Here is a 19,767-nt window from a genome sequence, read left to right as displayed (position 1 = left end):
AGGGAGAGCGAGTCCCACTCCCCAGTGGACACTTGACGGTGCAGCCTCTTGCTCATCCATGTCTGTGCCCTTTTGATCATGAGAAGACGAAGTGGGAGAGGCAGCAAGGTGGAGCGGAGCAGGAAACTAGCCCTTATTGCTGCTGTTGGTGCCACAGGACCTCGGGAGCTTTGTGTAGGTCTGACGACCAGCCTGCACTGCCTGGGAGGGGCCTGGGGCGGGACCCTGGGGCAGACAGAGGTGTCAGATGGCTTGAGCCACATGGAAGAGGTGGCAGGCCGCAGGTTGCCTGCAGGAGACTTTCTGGCCCACTCAGGCAGGAGCACCACTGCGTGACTGAGGGACAACCCAGGGAACACAGGGCACCCTGAGAAGCCATAGCTGCATCACTTCATGGCTGCACCCCATCGGGCCCATCTGCTTTGTAACCTGGTCACACTGGAGTTTCTGTCTCTAATGATGGGGCGGAAGCCGGGGTGATGGTCTGACTTGCTTTCTGCTCTGTTCCAGCTTAGTGAAGTGCACACCGCAGGTGCTCCGTGCATTTAATAAGAACATTTTGAATAAATGAACAAAGGAATTGCACGGTCCCATTTCTCCCTGCATCTTCTTTTCCAGGTGTTTCTCTAGCGCTCACTGAACCTAGCACATTACCTCGACCCCGATGGTCGCTGACTCCCCCTTCCCTTAGGATGGCGCTCTAAGAGGGGAAGACTCTCTGTGTGTCCCAGCACCTCACACAGTGGCTGGCACCACACACGTCTTTGGAATGAATGCTACACTCAGAACACAGAATCAGAAAATGGGGAGGGGTAGCTGAAAAGACGCAGTCATGGCAAATGTGACGTCTGCTTTGGTGGCACAGGTAAACTGACGCAGGAGAAAAATTTTAAGAAAAAAAGGCGTTTTTGAAAAAAAAAAAACTGTGAAGCTAATCTGAAGGACTTTTCTTAAAAACCACAACAAAAACTCCTGTGAGTTTGAACATTGCTCATGTTTTAATATACACTGTGGGGCTAATGATGTAACTCAGTGGTTGGGCGCTTGCCTGGCATGCGTGAGGCACTGGGTTCGATCCTCAGCACCATCTTAAAAAATTAATAAAGATAAAATAATAATGATAATAGTAATAATAATAATAGTAATAAATTGTATGCTCAATATAAAGGAAGAAGCCATTCCCCGTGGATAGGATTACAACCTAAAGAGTATGTTCAACACTAAAATTATTTGGGCAACAGAAAAGAGAAGCCAAGAACTGGTTTGCAGGCCCAAGTGACCATCAACGGGAAGATCCTAGTGCTCTGAGGTCTGGCTAAGACCAGGCTTTCTATAGTAACTCCTGAACCTGCTCCAGCAGATCTGGAGAGCTGTGTGTCCTTCTGTCACAAAAAGGTTTAATAGACAAAAAGAAACAAGGTTATATTGAAGTTAGATAGCCGTGGGATCTACTGGGGAAGCTGGGAGATGCGGGTGTGCACGCTCTGGGCTGGGAGCCCTCAGCTTGCCCTCAGGGGCTCAGTGAGCAGGCGGAGGGCTGTGCCTTCATCCCTGGTGTGGTTGCACAGTGTCTTGGCCACGGGTAGACAAGGGGTGCCATTAGTTGCGACCTGGAGGGTGAGCCAGTCTGTGAATGTCTGTCTGCGGGGAGAGGAGACAAGGCCTCAAACTCTGCCCGAGGAGCCTGAGCACGTGTAGCAGGGGTCTCCCACCGTGGTCACTGGGCCTGCCCTCCAGCTCTTCCCTTCCCTTCACGATGGACTAATTAAGCCAAGCCAAACACGCCAACCCTTGTCCCTGCTCGTCAAAAAAGTTGGTCAGGAAAACGAGCCACAGTGCTGTATTTCTGTTAGTCAAGGGTTAAGTGCAAGAAACTTCTTGGAGATTTTTGCGCCATCCTCCTTAGATGTCGAGTGCTAAACCTTGAGGTAACGCTGGGACTTCAGGAACACCTATTTTGGCCAGCACACTTCCTGAAAGCCTGCGCTCTGACGTCAACAAGGTGGTGTTTCACCAGGCAGGAAATTAACTTGAAAAGGAATCTGCAAGTGGCACTTTCTACAGTAAGATATTTTGATGAATATATATATTTTTTCAAAACGTTCTGCCGATGCTTGACATCATGATGAATCATGCCAGATTACATCAGTCTTGTTGTGCCACTTAAAAATCAACAACCCCCAAACCATAGCGAGGCTGTTGAAGATGGAATTGTGATGGACCACAGTTAGAAGGTGTCCAATTTTAAGAAAATAATAATACTGCAAATAATATTGCTTAATAATGAAAATACGAAATCAAGAAAGATATCTAAGTTCTCTCAGACATCAGAAAGCAGTTTCATCATATATGCTAAAGAGGAATTTTCATCTGGAAAAAATCTTTTAAATCATATATTTTGGATTCACAAACTCTGATTGACCAGGATCATTCTCAAAAGATGGTACAGTTCTCTCCAGGTTGGACAGAATTCTTATTTATCAACCCTGTGGGTGTGTAGAAAGCTTCCTTGGACCAAGCATACCCTCCTGGTCTCGCTGAAGAGGAAGGTGAAAGGGTCCTCACGGTGTCTGAACCACCCACAGAGACCTTGGGAAGATGTACTTTGACTCATCCACCTCTATAGGATGGGATGCTTTCAGAGTCAAGAAAGTGTTTCATCTTCCCTTCCATCATTATTTCATTCCATTTCCTCTTTATTTTTATAAGAAAAAGAATTAAGAATGCAATATATTACTACTGAATTGTAATTTAGTGGAAATACAACTTAGATCAAAACTGTAGTTTGAAAATTCACAGAAAATATAAGGAATACTTAAAATAAAAGAAAAACTAACATATAAAAATTTACCTTTCACAATTTTTTCTTGACCCTAATAGAAACAGAAGGTCCTGTACTTATATTTTGTGGGGTGCACAAATCTCCCCTTTGTTTGAGCATATCTAGAACTACTATTCTCCAACTCTTTTAGTACAAAGAAGTATGTTCAAATAAATTTTTTTTTTTAAAGAGAGAGAGAGAGAGAGAGAGAGAGAGAGAATTTTTATTTATTTTTTTTAGTTTTCGGCGGACACAACATCTTTGTTTGTATGTGGTGCTGAGGATCGAACCTGGGCTGCACGCACACCAGGCGAGCGCGCTACCGCTTGAGCTACATCCCCAGCCCCAAATAAAATTTTAATATAAAAAGCAGAACAAAGGTATCAGGTTGAAGGGGGTTTAAGTTCAACATGACTAGTGAACTACATTTGTTAATACCGTTGGGGACATGGATATCTTCACTGGTTTGTTGTTCTTTTCAAAATTTGTGACCAGGCGAAAACTTCTGAATATTGTGTTAGCCAGTTTTCTGTTATGGTAATAAATATTTGAGAGAATCAAGAGAAAAGGTTTACTTTTGCTCACAGTTTTGGAAGTTTCAGTCCATAATTGACTGGTCCTATGTGATGGAGCAACACATGAGGGCAGCTGTGCGCAGCCAAGCTGTTCACCTCGTGGCTGGGACACAGAAGAGAGGAAGAGGAAGGGGCACATCCTCACCATTGCAAGACCTCCCTCTGGGCTCACATCTTATAGCTTCTAGCATCGCCCCCTAGTAAGCATGGGGACCGTTGAGGCACACATATAGTGATAGTTAAATTTTCTGTTTCTATGTTTTTAAAACTCTTAAGCTGATAGGCAAGGTTCTTGGATTTTAAGTATGGGTGCAACCATCCAAGTATATGCAGGAGGAAGAATAGGAAAGAAGAAAAGCAAGTGATGTGTGTTGATTGACAGTCAGAAGAGGAAGTCCGCTGGGTACTTAGGGAGCACTATGGCGAGCTGGAATGAACATGGAGTCTGCAGTCAGTCTGCCTGGAGTTCAAGTGCTCACACCCACTGCTAGTTGAAGATATCTGACAGCTAAGCCCTCTCGGAGCCTCAGCACACATCAGACATGTAATGTAGGGGCCTCACTCTCACAAATACTTTCATGCCAACTCTGTTGCGTTCTCTGTTGTTTCTGCAGTGGAGAGCACGACAACCTTGACACTCCGGTACTGCAGGCTGTGTATGCCACTTTGTTTTACCTTGTTGAAGAATATAAGTGAACATTTTTCCTAACCTTTCTTAAGATAAAAAAATAAAAAGTAAAAAAAAAAAAAACTAACTTTCACTTTTATTTTTAATTTTTTGTGGTGCTGTAGATTGAACCCAGAGCCTCACACATTCTGGGTAAGCCTTCTACCACTGAGCTACACCCCAGACCAGCTAATCTTAATCATAGGCTGTATTACAGAATCAGACATACAAACATGAATTGATGTTCTCATTCTGACTTGTAGAAATACAGGCGGAGGAACAAATGCAGTTTGACTGAGAGACAAGGGGGTGGGAAAGGCTTGATTCTTCACTGCTTTCCCTTTAGCCACTAGGAAAAAGTTACCCTGCAGGGGTTCTCTCTTGTCCTTGGATCTCTTGTGGCTGTGACTTTCGGGCATTGGCTGGTACATTTTTTGGCAGGGATAAATTCTGGCTTGAAACTGAAAGTTGGAGAGGTCAGAAATCCTTTTCAGTGAGCTGTGGAGTTGGGCCTTGTAAAAAAAATCTCACAAAAAAAGCACACACAATTCACCACCTGCTTGCTCCCAGCTGCCGGCTTCATGGAAACTGGTGGCGTCTTGGGTAGAGAGGCTCGCAGTTTGCAGAGCTGCTTCTACTACCCAAGTTTTGCAACATGTGAGACCAAGGCACATGGGAAGGAAAGAGAACATGGTCGGCCTGGATGACAGTTGGCCATCACCAAGGAAACTGCTCCCTTGGTAACCGTGGTCAGTACATCTGCCTAGTCGCATCTCTAAGACTCACATAGTCACTTCCATGCAAAATGTTATTTTAAAAACACAGACACATACGAAAAAACAGCTGAAGCACTAATAAAAAAATAATGGAGTTGATAAGGAATTCTTTGCTTTTATGGTAAAGTTGTTAGGGTGAAATTACAGTATTCAGTAGAACATGTTTAGGGGTGTTAACTCATAAATGGAAACCAAAACGTCCCCAATTTAAGCCAGCCTGTAAAACAAAACAAATCTAAACCAGATCATCATTGGGTCTACTATTCTCAACACACATGGATTTTAAGACTTCATGGAAGTATGGAAGGGAGTTTATTTCAATTGTTGATCACTCCCTAGAGATCAAGCTTGCCGAACTTTACCTCCTTATAGAGAGAAGTGGGCTGGAGAAAGGGGGAGGGTCCAGTTTGGGGAAGGTAGAGTGTTAAGATCTATTGAAACTGAGAAAAGCACCTCTGAAGTAAAAGTCTAAGAATTTTTTTTTTTTTAAAGAATATGTGATTAATTCACTCATCTAAGTGGGGAAAATCAGTTATACACTCCATAAAGGATGCCTACGTAGAATGGCCATTGAATTTGAGAGGCTAAGAAGACTTGAATCTTGAACTTTAAAAGCCTGGGTTGTGATAAAAATTTAAAGATTTTTAAAATACAGGTCCCTACCCCAGAGTTCCATGGAAAGTTTGCTGTTTATATAAAAATAAATCGTGAATTAAAGCAAGCACAGTGAAGGAAGAAATTTGTTGAAATGGGAATTTGGAGAATCTATCCCAAGGTATGCCCTCCACGGTGGGACACCCACAGGGACATAAAGGGCTGAAGAAAGGCAGCTCTCGCCCTGGAGAGAGCAGGCACGTCACGGATGTACCAGGCCAGGGTTGTGTTTTCAGACGTGCCTGAACCCATGCAGGGCGTTTTGTGGATTCTCTGTGCACTTGTTCACACGGCAGTGCGGGGCACGGGGACACGTGGGCAGCGGCTGTGAGTCACCGTCACCTGTGCTCACTCAGGAAAGTCTGCCGTGAGAGCCAGTGTCAGCAGAGGGGCTGAAAATCTAGGGGCTGAAAATCTTGGCGCTAACAGCGGGGTGTTCTCCTGGACGTTTGCTGCCCCGCCCGCCGAGGGCGAGGGCAGTGGGGAGACCTGGGCAGCTGTGTCGGGACGGGATCCGGAAGGCTGGACGGTAACTATGCGGAAATTTTAGGAACACTTTAACCAATGCGTTTCACTTATGTTTTACTTTTTATGTTTGTACAAGTGTGAAAGATGATAAAAAAATATGTGTCTAAGTCTAAAACTGTTCTTTTGGTAAGTACAGAATAAGAATTCTAGGTGATAAGAAAGCCGTAAGTTATGGTTTCCGAATCACTGTATTTTCTTTCTTAGTGGTAAATAAAAATAAAAAATTGTAAGTTGCTTTACAATTTATGGTATCTCACATACAAGGAGACAGAACTGTGTTTCGACATTGCCTTGACTGTCTTGAGAAGTGAGGTAAAAAGATAGAAGAGCCGAGATGGAGTACAGACCAAGAAGGACACTGTCCACTCTGCAGCCCGCCCCAGACTGGAAGGAAGCAGATAGTAACAGGTTCCATGAGTTCTGACCAACAGGACAGGAACACAATGTCGTGAGCTTCCCTCCAGGGCAGCGCATCCCATGATGGAACACTTGACTCAAATCAATTCCATGGATGGCCTTGGTGTTCAATCTTAGTCTGGCTCTGTTGCTTAGTCTGAAATCCAACTTAACTTCTGCTTTGTACATTAAAGAGCAAAGCTGGGTTCATGTGCATACTTTCTCAGAGGGAAAACTTAAGGGAGGAAAACTTTTCCAAATATGAAGGCTGAAGCAGATGCATTAGGTAGAGAAACAGCATCTTTGGCGGTTCTGAAGAGCAAGTTGACTTCTCATCAGATAGTCATTCTCGGAGAAGGTCTTCGACGTCAAATTGTAAAATGGTGCCTTTACCGCACCGCCAGTCACTTACTGTACACGTTCTCTTCCAGTGGGTTTATCTCCAGGGTCTTTTTGTGCCTGTTGATTGAACGGTCAACCCTGCACACATTCTGCCTTCTAGATCTGATTGACAGGATCTCAGGGAGGTGTTCCAGAGAGGATCCTGCTCCCAGCCCTGCCTCATTCCGTCTGAGATTCCGGGCAATTCAACGAGAGAGAATACCATTCCAACTTTCTAGTGTAACTTCCATTTTGTGGAAAGCTATTTTCATTTTGGCACATTAACTAGCACAATATGAAAATGAAAAATCCTAAAGGGAATATGAAAATCTGTATACCCTCCAGCTGATTCTTCAAAGTTCATTTTCAAAATGTACTTGTTTTGAGATTCACTGCAATAGAAAAACTGTATTTACCAAACCACGTAGCACATTCCCAGACAGACACAATACCACTAAATCAGTCCCTTTAATGCTGGCATGTGCCTTACTTGAGAGTTTGGTTTTGAGGACTGTTCTGCTCTCCTCACCGATAATATACTTTTTGGTCTAGTAACAGCTGGCAAATTTTAGTTACCTTATCTAATCACAGCAGAAGCAAACTGTGCGCACTACTAGTGAGACCACGCTTCCCAGCCTGCCTGGCAACTGGGTGCAGACTTGCAAGTATACACTGGCCAATAGGATCTAGGCAAGAGTGATGCACTCATTTCCAGCCCCCGCCGATTTCTTTCTTGGTGGATGATGCATGCCAAAGCTAGGGACAACTCTGGGGCTTAAGGGAGGGTGAGTAATAGAAGAAGAGGCCCGGGTCCTTGCAAGATGAGGAGGAGAGCAACTGCACAGCCCAAACCTACTCCTGTGCCAAGGGAGAAACACCAACTTCTTCTCCGTTCAACTGCTGGAAAGTTGGGACTGTTTGTTTTAGCAACTGGCGTTCCTTAACCTGGTTAGTAACGATAACATACTATTTAGAGAAGCCTGAGGAGCTCCACAAGATATTACACAATATAGACCTTTGCAATGTGGGAAAACACGAATGAAGAGCATCTGCACATTTGTACCCACCCCCCCGCCCCCCGGAAGTATTTTCGTGCCTTATGTTCCATGCACTGGAATAAGTTCAGGAGATGCGATAAGTTCAGTAGACACAGCTACAGCTGTTCTCATGGAGCTCACAGTCAGCTCACAGTTAACCAAGAGTTCACACACATCAACATAAAATTATAACCATGACGGTTCCTATGACACAGAGAATCATGATCCTATCAGTCAAAAACCCAGAGGCATCTGACTTAAGGGCACCCATGAAGAAGGACCCCATGTGGGGGGCACACAGGCAGTTATCAGGTACCAGTCAGATACAGGAAGTGAAATGCCAGGCCAGAGCTGGTGGAGCTGAGGGAGAGAAGGCCCGGGAAAGACAAGGAGGAGCACAGAACGGGATGTGGGGCCATGTCACCGTGACCTGGGCTAGAGCAAAGATTGGCTCTGCATTCAGGTCCTCAAGAACTAGCTTCACTTCTACCCTCTGGAGAAGGCTGCTTGGACCGCACTGAGGGGGACTGGGTGGGACATACTTACATGAAGACCTTGGGTGACATCGTGAGAGCCACCTGTGCACACATGGGAACCTCAGGAGAGGTTGGGATGATCTGTGCTTTGCCACGAGTTACCTTTACTTTTGTGCCAACTTCTTCCCTTACGTCATGGGTCACCTTGTGGTTCAACCTGGTGAATCTGAGACAGGGGACTTCTGCCTCAGGCCACCGAGAACCCAGGCCTGTGAAGTGCAGTGAGGCAGGAGGCTGCTTTGAGTGAGACTGTGTCATCAGTGGCCCAGGCACCCAAGCCCCTTTGGGAAGCCACAAGCCCCTTGTCCATCACAGCTCTGGGTGGTGCCCAGTCCCACAGGGTGAAGACCTCGGCAATGTCCCCTCTGATTGCCTGGTTTCTGGCTCTGGCCTCTCTGTCTCAGAGTCTCTCTCAACTCGCTAGAGAACCACATGTGCACGCCTCGGATCTTTTATATAGTTTCTCTCTGTGTCTAAGAAAACCATTGCTACAGAAGTTCATGAGCAATCGTCTTGAGGGCTGCCCCGTCCTTCTCCGGGCCCCAGTCTGTTTCTTGCCCTTGTAATTCGGGCTGTGGAGCCTGGAGGTCACACCCTCCCAGCCACATAAACATGAGAGCAGGCTCACACTGGCCCTCTCTCCTTGGTCCAAGGGGAAGACCATGCGCTCCACCCTTGCCTTTCATGTTCGCCCCTCGCCTTTCCGGAGCAGACTGCTGAGGAGGCCCTGCTCTCCTGCTTCAAAGGCCACTTTGCCCTGGGAAAGCATGATCGGCTCCAGGTAGTGATTTTCAAGGAACATCTGTAGGCCTTCCAAGTTGGCCTGTTCATGTGGGGATGTTAACCTGTAAGTCACTTGACCAGTCAGTTTAGGAAGCAACAATTCTCTTCAAACTCCTATAATTACATTTGGACAAGTTTGCACGTAGGACCACGAGTCCATCAGCTTATTTTAACCATGGTGCATTTCACACACCATCTTCATTATCTTGTGCTGAAGAAGAGCGCGCACGCTCCTCTGTGGGTAATTTTAGATTGGCCACTGACACACTCTGCAGTGTTTATGAAGAAAACAAAACTTGGATGTTGGCCCTTTTAATTATAACTGGCAGAATCACTACACCCCAAATCACATAATCTCTTCACCATATTATATCTTTGAAGACATCTGCTTGCAAAGCAGTAACAAGGAACTTGAATTCTAAAAACAAACTTTGCACTAGATTGATTGGTTTGGCGAGCCGTGCTTCTTCGGCACTGACGGATTCTGCGAGAGATATTCCTGAACTTCAAGAAAAGTTTAAAATTCACTGTAACAGAGCTCTATCAATTTGTCCTTGGTCTGAACTAAGCCCCCCTTTCATCACTAAGGAAGTCCAGTTGCACATGGTCTGAACTAAGCCCCCATTTTATCACTAAGGAAGCCCAGAAGCCCAATGTCGCCTGGTATTTCTGCATTTTTGTTCTGCATCTTCCAAAGAAGCACCTAAGCAGTGAAGTCCAGCAACACCATTTCACCTGAGTGACCGTCACTGCATGCACACAGTGCACAGTCTGAGTATTTTATGCGACATTTTGAAGACTCCCGAGAGCCCCCAAACATCCTACCAAGAATGACAGCTGACCCGTGTCGTCTTGACTCCTTATCAAGCACTCACCTCTGGCCGGGCAACTCCAGCGTGATTCCCGACACCTGGGGGAAGATTATTTTCCAGCTCATGAAGTTCCTCCACATTCAGTACTGCAACCTGAAAGATTCGACACAAATATTATTGGTTATCTGTACTCTGCAGTTGTATGGAAATCTTTCCTTTAGTACGTAACTGGTTCATGGATATTTGAGTTTGCAGTTTGAAAATTCCTGATGCAAAAGTCTGAATCTCTTGCCAACATAAAACCCCTGCATCTTATGCAGTCATGTAATTCATAAGGTCCCACCCTCCTTCCACAGCTCTAGCCAAAGAGTCTGGTTTTCCTTCCCTCACACAGCATTTTCTGGAGCCCAGGACTAGTTGTTAAACACTAACAGGTCTTCAGATGGCTGCCGGAAAAACGAAAGAAGTCTCATTCTGCTGCCTAAGTTCAACTCAAGTGACCACAGACTTCGACATTCAGAATGGCTAACTGAACAAATATTTACGGCTCAGTTAGCAGGTTTACTTTAAGAACCTTTATCCAAAGTTACTTAGCTGGTGGTGATTGTTTGGGATCTTGGTTATATTTTAGATAAAGTGATCGTTCCCCTTTATGCTAAACATCACCTTTAGTAAGTACATTACCTAAAAAAATACACAATTGCATGTATCATTTTCTAAAGGTTGAAAGTACTCTAAGAATTTCACAGATGTTGACATTTGTTGCCAATCTGACACTAATTTTATTAGTCCACAATATTTTCCGAGAAGTGCAGAGAAACGGCTGTTCCCCTGGAGCACTGAACTCAGAGTGGCTGCAGGGGAGTCTTGGGTGCCAATTTCTCAGCCATAGGTTTGGATTGACTTCTTTCTCTCCAGCCTCCCCTCCTTGCAAATGCACAGGCTGAGAAACTTAATCATTTTGATGCACACTTAAACTTCTGGGTGTCTTCATATACGTAGCACAGACTCAGGAAACTTGAGAACCAGAAAACCGCTGATGATAGTGTGAAAGGAAAAGAAGTGGCGGCGGCACTAGGGATAATTTATTTGAACGGAGCCAGTTCAGTGTTTCCATTTTGTGCATTTATGGTGCAGTTATTCAATATGTTTTCTTTATTCTTTTTTTGGTGGGTCATGCCAGGGAGACTTTGGCTGAGAAAAATGTGAACAGATTATGTAAGATAATTTAAGAAAAAAAGGAAACCGTCCATAAGAGTGTCACTCTAGAACTTCTGTTACCAGGGAGCAAGATGAGGATGCCTGGGGTCAGGTACACTTGGGTGAAGCCTTGGATTCTTAGGACTTCTGCACAACACAGTGGGACAAAAGAATAGCAGGAGCTTCTCACTAGCATTACTCAGTAGCTTGTGCCAAGCCTTACTTTCTGCAGAGCGTGTGGCTTTATGCCCACAGAGACGTAGTCCCAGTTTTAAGTTCTGAGTGATTTTTATGCAAGTCTGTTTGCCAGAGCTGGTCCTCCAAGGTGTTTTCCTGGGCCAGGTGAAGTCTGCATCATCAAGAAAGGGTATGTGTGCACACTGCAAGATAGTTTGTCTTAAAGGCGGTGATGCTAACCCACAGAGTTCCTCCCAGGTTCGGAGGCTCTGAAAAGCCTCTGACTTGGGCACAACACTTCATGCTGGGAAGGAACCAAGGCTGACTGCTCTCTGAGTCTCCTAGGACATATAAGATGTGATTTCTGCAGCACAATGGTACAAATAAAGCGATGTTTATTATTTTATTCAGAGCATTTAATTATAGAGGGAGAAGGGTAGTCCGAGAGCAAAACAGCCATGAACCAGGGACAGACTCCTCTGTCCTTCCTAAATGGATGCTCTGGACCAACTGGGAACACCCAGCTCCAGGATTCAGAACCCCATTTGGGGTTCACCAGATAATGGACCCTTGACCTATTTTTTCAAGCCATTTTCCTGCAGTCACTTGACACTTGATGGGATTACCTTTGGATTTTGGTCTGAGTTTCTGCTGCTGTGTCCTAGATTATCATCTTTTGATTTAAAGATAATAGACCCAATCACATGAAGCAGTTCTGTAAAGAGTCAACCTGTGACTCATAACCAAATACCAAAAAGAGATTTTGTCTCCAGTTTGCTTTCTTACCTCACTGTTGTTAACTGAAATGATCAAATGACCAGTTTCCATTATAAACGCCATATATTTATTGTATAAAAAAGCTCAGCGTTCTTCAGAGATGAAATACAATAGCATCATAAATCTCCTTGGCAATTCTTTTCCCCTTCAGACTCAAAGGATCTGCAGATTATAATTTTAACTCAAAAGTTTCAACACGGAAGATAACACAATTTTGCTTCAGCATAATATTGAACAATTAAAGACGAAGACACAAGCAGGTCAGACGTAGATAAAACCAAATTATGAGGCCATGGAATTGTTCACAGAACAAACAAAACATACCTTAGTGCTGGCCAGGCACTTGGGCATTCAAAATATACTTAGGAAGTTTCCAAACATGCAAATTCTAATTTTAAAATTAAGCCTTCCAATTGCCAATTTCAAAAAATGTAATGAGTTTAGAGTGGCCTTTTTATTATGCATGGTTTTATGTCTTTGGATTTCAAAATTACCTAGCATGCATTTTCAACTTTGCTACAATTTCCGGGCTGTTTTCATTTCTATTTAAAAAAGGCTAAACAGTAAGATGTGCCTCTGCTTTGCATTCTAATTGCACGTAACTGATTTGCACAGCAGAACAAAAAACTCATTTTCAGATTAAGAATCGTGCACCAAGAAATAATTACTCTACTAGAAAAAAATATTTTCCCACTTTCTCCCCTTGTTCCTCTGAACGGTTTGCCATGTTTCCCCCAGGTTGCTATCTTTTATAGACCACCATGCATTGCTCTTTAGGGACTAAAATAATGCAAATGGAAACAAGGAGCATACAACTGTTTTGACTACATTCTTCTGCTTGCAACATAACACTTGCCTTTTATTATTTTATCTTCAACAATCAAGGGGTGACTAAATGGTTGCAGGTGGCGATGAAAATAAAAGCCATCCATCATTATTTATTAGGCATGAAAAAGATACACAATAATGTAATTTAATCTCAGAGCAGACAATTATTTCCACATATTGATAATACAATGTGAAAACTGTCATGAATTCTAATATGATATTTTGGCTTTATTGGTGCACCACGGCCAGCGTGACAAATAATGAAATTGTATCAAAAAGAAAAAAAAAAGGTAATTATGTGCATATGTCAATATCATGGGTAGAAAACATATCTCTAAATCTTTAAAGCTTCTTCATTAGAACTTGACCAATTCAAAAGTTTGAAGTGGGAAAAAAGTACATTTTCAGTTTTCCCTATTAAAGCAGAACTGTTCCTTTGGCACCTTGGTCTCTAATCTGAGTAAACAGTGGCTGTGCAGTGATTTATCATATAAAAGTTTTGAAGACCAGCTGTCTGCTGAAATATTTGCAAGAAGTATATATACACCAGAGGCTCAAATTTCTCACATGTTCTCTGGTTCACTTTAGTCTGGTAAAAATCCACAGATGAAAACCCTGTGATCTTTACTTCAGGGAGCATACACGTGACTATTAAATGCAGCAGAGAAACTACCTTTTAGCCAAATAAAGCAAATGGTTGAAAATAAACATCTTTGGTAGGAAAAATCCTGACTGATGAAATGCATGGTTAAAAAAAAAAAAAAAAAGCAAAGTCTGGCTGGCGTTTCCTCTGACGGAGCCATCTCCGTTTCTCCTTGGTGGCCTAACTGTTTCTGGACAGGTCTCTGTGCATGCAAGTATGACAAAAGGGAACAGGATAGGATTTGATGCACTGCAACCAAAATCCCGTGGTGACTTCTGCTTGAAGTGGTTTTGGTTTTTGTGGAAAAGTGATCACAGTTAGAGGCCTCCCTAGCTGCGACTGCGACAGCGGTTTTCAAGGTACCTGTTTGCACCCCCCACACTCACACTCCTTCCACAGCATGCTCATGACTTCATGGGGACTAATTTATTCAAAGTTCACTTATAGATTAGAGATGTAAATACAGCCTTATTGGATAAGATAAATGATCTTCTCTTAGATAAATGCCTTTTAGAATTATTAAGGAAGGAAACTATTTTAGGCTTGGCTTCGAATGGCTGACAAGACCTGAAAGAAAAAGTGTCTCAGTGATCACAACACTGTGACCATTCTGAGCTGAGCGAGGGAATTTATACGTCATGTGGCTCCTCCATTTTATAAAGGGAACCTAAGAACAAGTGTAGGAGCTGCTTAGGAAAAACAAATGAAAGGAATAATTTAAAAAGTCAATAAGCCACAGGAAATCTGGAGACTGTTTAAAAACACCTTATTGGAAGCCCAGCAAAAGTATGTGCCAGAGATCAAAGGGACTCTTGGAAATGTGGCCCAACTAAGGAAACCAGGGAGATCCGCAGACTACGCAGGTCAGGTGTGAACAAGAATGTGGGCGAGCCAGGGAGCTCAAGGGCGCCTTGCAAGTGGCTCCAAGGCCAATAAAACCACTCTTCAGAACAAACCCACTCAGGAAGGCAAGGGAGCACTGAGAAACAGGATTCTTCTAGAAGGATGGAAGTCTTCTGACTTGGCCAAAGATGATTCATTCATCCATCTGTTCTTTCATTCAGTCACTCATTTCCATCACTTATTCAATCATCCATCCATCTACACATCCATTCATCTGTTTGTTCTTACATTTGATCATCTATGCATTAAAAAATAATTACAGAATGCCTGCCATGGCTATGGCCAGACGGGGAATCTTTTCATTCATTCAATCATCTATGTATTCAGCCATCCATTTCGTTATGGTAGAATGAGATCCTAATTCATTAAGTCATTCGACAACACTTGGGGGTTTGTCTGCTTGGTGGTGGCAGTTTTGTTTTGGGGTGCTGGGGACTACAGAATCCAGGGCTCTGTGCATACTATAGCAGCGCTCTACCACTGAGCTTCCCCTCGGCCTCTAACACCCGGATTTCTGCCATGTGCTGAGAACAGGTCTAATTCCTTGAAATTATTCAGTGAAAAAGGAGACACTGTTCCTGTTGGGATCTGGCTTCTTCCCATCAGGGAGGCCACACAGATGATAGGCACGTGAGACGGACAGAGGACGGCCCTGGGCAGCGTGAGTGTCTGGGAGGGACCTGTCTGAAGTGGAAAGTAGCACTTAGTCCAAGCCCTGGTGGAGCAGGAGGGGAGAGGCTGGAGAGGCGTGAGTGTGAGTGAGACAGCAGCAGGGTCTCGTGGTGGGGGCTTGGTCAGGCATGTGGGCAGTACCAGAGTGACACCGAGAGCAATGGGAAGCCACTCCATGGTTTTAGACAAGAGTGATCTGCTTGGCATGTGCCCTGCTCCTGTGCCCAGAGTACCTGTGGCTCCCCAAGTGCTTGCGGTGACCTCCAGACTCGCCACGTGCTGCCCCATCAGTTGCCCCTCTGTCTGCTGCTCACCCTAGTCTGGCTCCCCAGTCCCCTTCTTCCCCCGACCCCGAGCGCCCAACCCTGACCTGCAGGTGCTTGCCCATCTGGCGTTGTCTGTGGGGCGCGTCCCAGCATGAGACTCGACTCCACGATGTCCCCACCACCCCTGTGCTTGCTTTGCAGCACGGCCTCCTGAGGTTCGGTACCGTTCATCTGTGTGGCTGGGTTTACTGTCGACACCTCCCCCACCCCAGGACAAGGAATTCCCTACAAGGACAGGAGTTTTGCCTTTGGTCACATTTATCCTACTGAAATAGTGCCTAGGACAAAAACTCAATCCTGACCAGCGCACAGGGTGGGGGGGGGGGTGGAGGTTAGTGACTTCACTGTCATATGATCATATCAATATGGAAAGATAATCACGCTGACTGGAGCTTAGGAACAAGATAGGAGGAGAGTACGTGTAGAGAAGCTATTCTGAGAGTGTAATGCAGAAAAGCAGTGGCGGTACCGAGCAGGGGGTGACGGCCATGTGAAGAGGACCTGCTTAGGGAACATTCCAGGTAGAACTCCAAGCCCTGCACTGGATGCCCACAGCAGGTGTTGGGCTGCTCCTGCTGGTTTTCTGATCCGTAAATATTCAGGAAATTTGCAAGTTGGTTGTTAAACACAGACATTATTAAACCTTGAATTATATAAACTTACAATTACATAAATTACATCAAAACAATGGTAATAAATATTCAGAAGTCCTTACTTCCTAATTAGCTTGCATCATTTTGTATCGTCTGTACTCCTGAGGGCATTTGTGTGTCAAGACACCTGATGATGGGTGTCGCTGGGCCAAGCCTTCCAAGCCCCCTTTGTGATGTCATGAGGGTACACTGCAGTCAGCTAGGGTGAGGGTGTTCATTCCCTGGTAATTGTCAAATCCTGTGAATCAAGGCTTGATTTACTGTTCTATTGATTTTCCAGACTTAGTAGAGTGATGGAGAAAATGTTAATAATGCAGAATAAATTCAGAAATATGCCACATCTGTGGACGTTTCCTTGTCAATACCGCACAACAGCGAGGAAACACTCTTCCATGTGGGGAGCCATTACTTGATTCAGCGAATAAGCAGGGACATGGCAGCTGCACCTGTGCTGGTCCCCACCCATCGTAAAGGACACTGCCCCTACCTATCAACACGCACATCAGAAACACACCCACAATTACCACAGCAAGTGGCCAATGGAAGTGAGAGTGTTGCAAAGGACAAGAAAAAATTCTCAGAAGATCAGGGGGCCTTATGAAACTTACAATTAAGAGTATTGTCAGTTTTGTTATTACTTGCAAACTGAACCATCATCCTTCTGTATTCACATATTTTTTTGCAGGACTGAGGATGGAACCCAGGACCTCGCACATGCTAGGCAAGTGCTGACCACTGAGCACACCCTCAGCCCCTACAGCTTTTATATCAATGAAATCTATGATCAATATCCATATGTAAGCATACATTTCCTTTCTTTAGAGAACTGCTGTTGAGCAGCGCAGTGCTGGGTGATGGAGCAGGAGATGGACTGTGGAAGAGTGCCATGGGTGTCTGTCTTATTCATCCTCCTGAATGATGTCACATCCCTTCCACAGAAACATGACAGGAACTAGGTTTGAAGCAGGGACAGGGCAGCCAGTGCCATGGTTAGGTTGAAGTGATGTGTTTTCTTTTTTTGAAGCTTGAAGAGATATTTAGACAACAAGGTTCCCGAGCCAGTGGGATTCCCAGCTCTGGCGTGCAGAAGAGACTCCAAGCTGGACACGTCATCCGCGCGACACCGACGGATGCTCAAGAACAGGGCCTCTCCTCTGAGGTCCTCACATTACTGACTGAAAATCCCCGTGGATCGGCACTCGGGGGGTGAGCAGACACAGTTTGTCATTTTCTTCTCACTTAAATGCTGCAGAAGACCCTGGACCTTCATGTACGAGATGAATACAAAACTCTGAAAGGTGGAGAAGAGAACACAGACCAGGGAAGGAACTTAGGGCCAGCAACAAGGGGCTTCCTTTCGGCCCCCTGCACACTGGGGCTGGAGCTGGAGGAGCAAGCCGCACTCTCCAGGAGGCCAACAGCACGGAGAAAAGCTGTAAGTTCAGATGAAACTCCATCATCTCCTCTCAGAGGAACAGGGAAGGGGCAGCCTCACAAGACAGAAAACTAAAGAAACAGAAAGAAATAGGGACTCACTCCACCCAAGTGACCAAAGACCAGCTGGGGTCACAGGGAGTCTCTCAGCACCATGGGGAGGGTGACAGGGACCACAGAAGACTCCCCAGCACCATAAGAGGACATGTCAGCAAAGGCCAAGTGGGGAGTGCAGACTTGCCCAGGCCAGGAGGCAACGAGGAACCTGCTTCCTGTCCCTTGCTGGGCTGCAGATGTCACTGGAGGAGCTGGACTTCCATGTCCACCAGTACTGTGGACCTCACCACCAGCTTCCGTGCCAGCAGAGGCCTAGAGGGGACAGGAACCACAAGCATGACTGTTTCTTCCCTTGCCGAAGCCGCGTTTAATAAAAGCAGCTGACCCAGAGGTTTAGTGGGATTCCTACCCTAACCTGTAACACATGGCTGCCCAGATTTCTGTAGAACTTGTGCATGATCCTAGAGCCAGGAGATCTCAGTGGGAATGAGAGAGGACCACTGATGCTGGTACCAAGAAGACGAGCTGTCAGAACCACCAAAGCTGCTTAGCAAAGCAGCCATGGAAATAAATGCGTGAATCAAAGGAAAAATGGCAAGTCTTAGTCAATAAATAGAAGTCTCAATAAAGCAACAGGGGATATTAAGAAGAGCCAAGAGAAAATTTTAGAACTAAATAACAAACTATCCCAAATTTTAAAAAATATGGTGGATGATGGAACAACAACAGAATGAAGGAGAGACACAAGAATCCACGGCCGACGAGGGAGGCCAGAAGCTATGCAGTCTGAATAACAAGATGGAAAAGATCTGACACAGCCACTCAGGGACTCGCGGGGACATCTTATGTGAGGGAGAACTCAGAGTCTGTTGCGAGAACATCTTCTCTGGAATAATGGCTAAAGGAAGTTCTCTCAACAGCGGGTATTGATAGAAAAAGAAAGAAAATGCACGAGAAAAAATGTGGGCAAATAAAATAAGTTTCTTATTGCATTTGATTTGCTCTCTCCTCTTTCCTAATGATTCCTGCATTAGGAAATGCATTCTTGCCCTTGCATTTTCAGAGTCATGTTTGAATACTGAATGAAAAGTCATGGAGCGGTCTGTTCAGTGCTAAGTGCACCTGGGGACCCTTAATACAGGCCCCACATTAGAGGCAGAGGGTGAAGGGCCACGAAGGGGCAGCTTCCTGTTCTCTCTCAAGTGGCAAGTGACGAACTGGAGACAAGGACGACTCAGGTCTACGTGGGGTGACATCCAGAAGAGATGCTCTCAGAAACACAAGACCAGGACAAAAATGGGGTCCAAGCTCTGCTCAGGTAGGCCCCAGAAGGGCGAGAAAGAGGGGGGGAAGGGGCAACCCAGGGACCCCTGTCTTAGCATGCAGTGGCTATTTAAATGTAAATGGCTTAAAAATAGCCTCTAAGATAGACTAACCATTGAACTTAGGTCACCTATAAAGAGACACAGGCTCAAAATAAAAGGATGGAAATAGACATATCCTGTAAACCTGAATCCCAGGAAAGCAGGAAGGCTGTCTTCATCTGTTAATAGCAGATGAAGGCGGTTACCTGAGAAAGAGACTTAGGTATGATAAAAGGGTGGATGCATTCAGAAGGTGAGTCAAAGGCACCTAACAGCTGAGCTGCAAATCTGAGAAACAAAACCTGATATATTTACCCAGAAGGAGAAAGAAAAAGGCACAAGTGTAATTGGAGAACTTGACACCCACCCAACCCTCAACCCTCCCTTGAGGACTCGCAAGGACTCAAGGTCATCTGCCCACACTGTCCTGGTGCCTGAAGACCCTGCTGTCAATCAGCAGCAGCATGCATGGCTTCCTAAAGTGCCTGTGGCACCAAGGGAGGCCAAAGATGTGGAAGATCTGCCCAAGGAGCAGTTCCAGGCCACGAAATAAACTCTGGCACAGTTAGAGGAACTGAAGTCACACGGAGCAGCTGAAGCTGTGTTGAGAGGGAGAGTCAGAGCACCGAGTGCTAAGAGGAGGGAAGGAAATCAGTAAACTAGGAAGAGAATCACTAGGAAAGGAGAGAGAGCGAGTGCGAGTCGACACTCCAACGCCCACCATCTAAGAACCTAGAAGGGAAGCCAAGTGAAGCCAACGCAGGAGA

The 19,767-nt window shown here is 45.1% G+C and overlaps 1 long non-coding RNA gene across 1 annotated transcript in view; it reads right to left on the bottom strand.

Annotated features, from left to right (window-relative positions):
* The window catches only part of LOC114089858 (uncharacterized), a 155,046-nt gene that overhangs the window by 126,334 nt on the left and 8,945 nt on the right, over positions 1-19,767 (bottom strand). Inside the window, exon 2 of the long non-coding RNA XR_003582246.3 lies at positions 10,030-10,119. This is a non-coding gene — a long non-coding RNA (uncharacterized lncRNA). The remainder of the gene's footprint in view (positions 1-10,029; positions 10,120-19,767) is intronic.

This window comes from Marmota flaviventris, chromosome 20 (genome assembly GCF_047511675.1).
Source record: "Marmota flaviventris isolate mMarFla1 chromosome 20, mMarFla1.hap1, whole genome shotgun sequence".
In the NCBI taxonomy this organism is placed as follows: Eukaryota; Metazoa; Chordata; class Mammalia; order Rodentia; family Sciuridae; genus Marmota; species Marmota flaviventris.
Note: the sequence above shows the minus strand (reverse complement) of the source record. Positions and strands in the feature narration are given on the sequence as shown.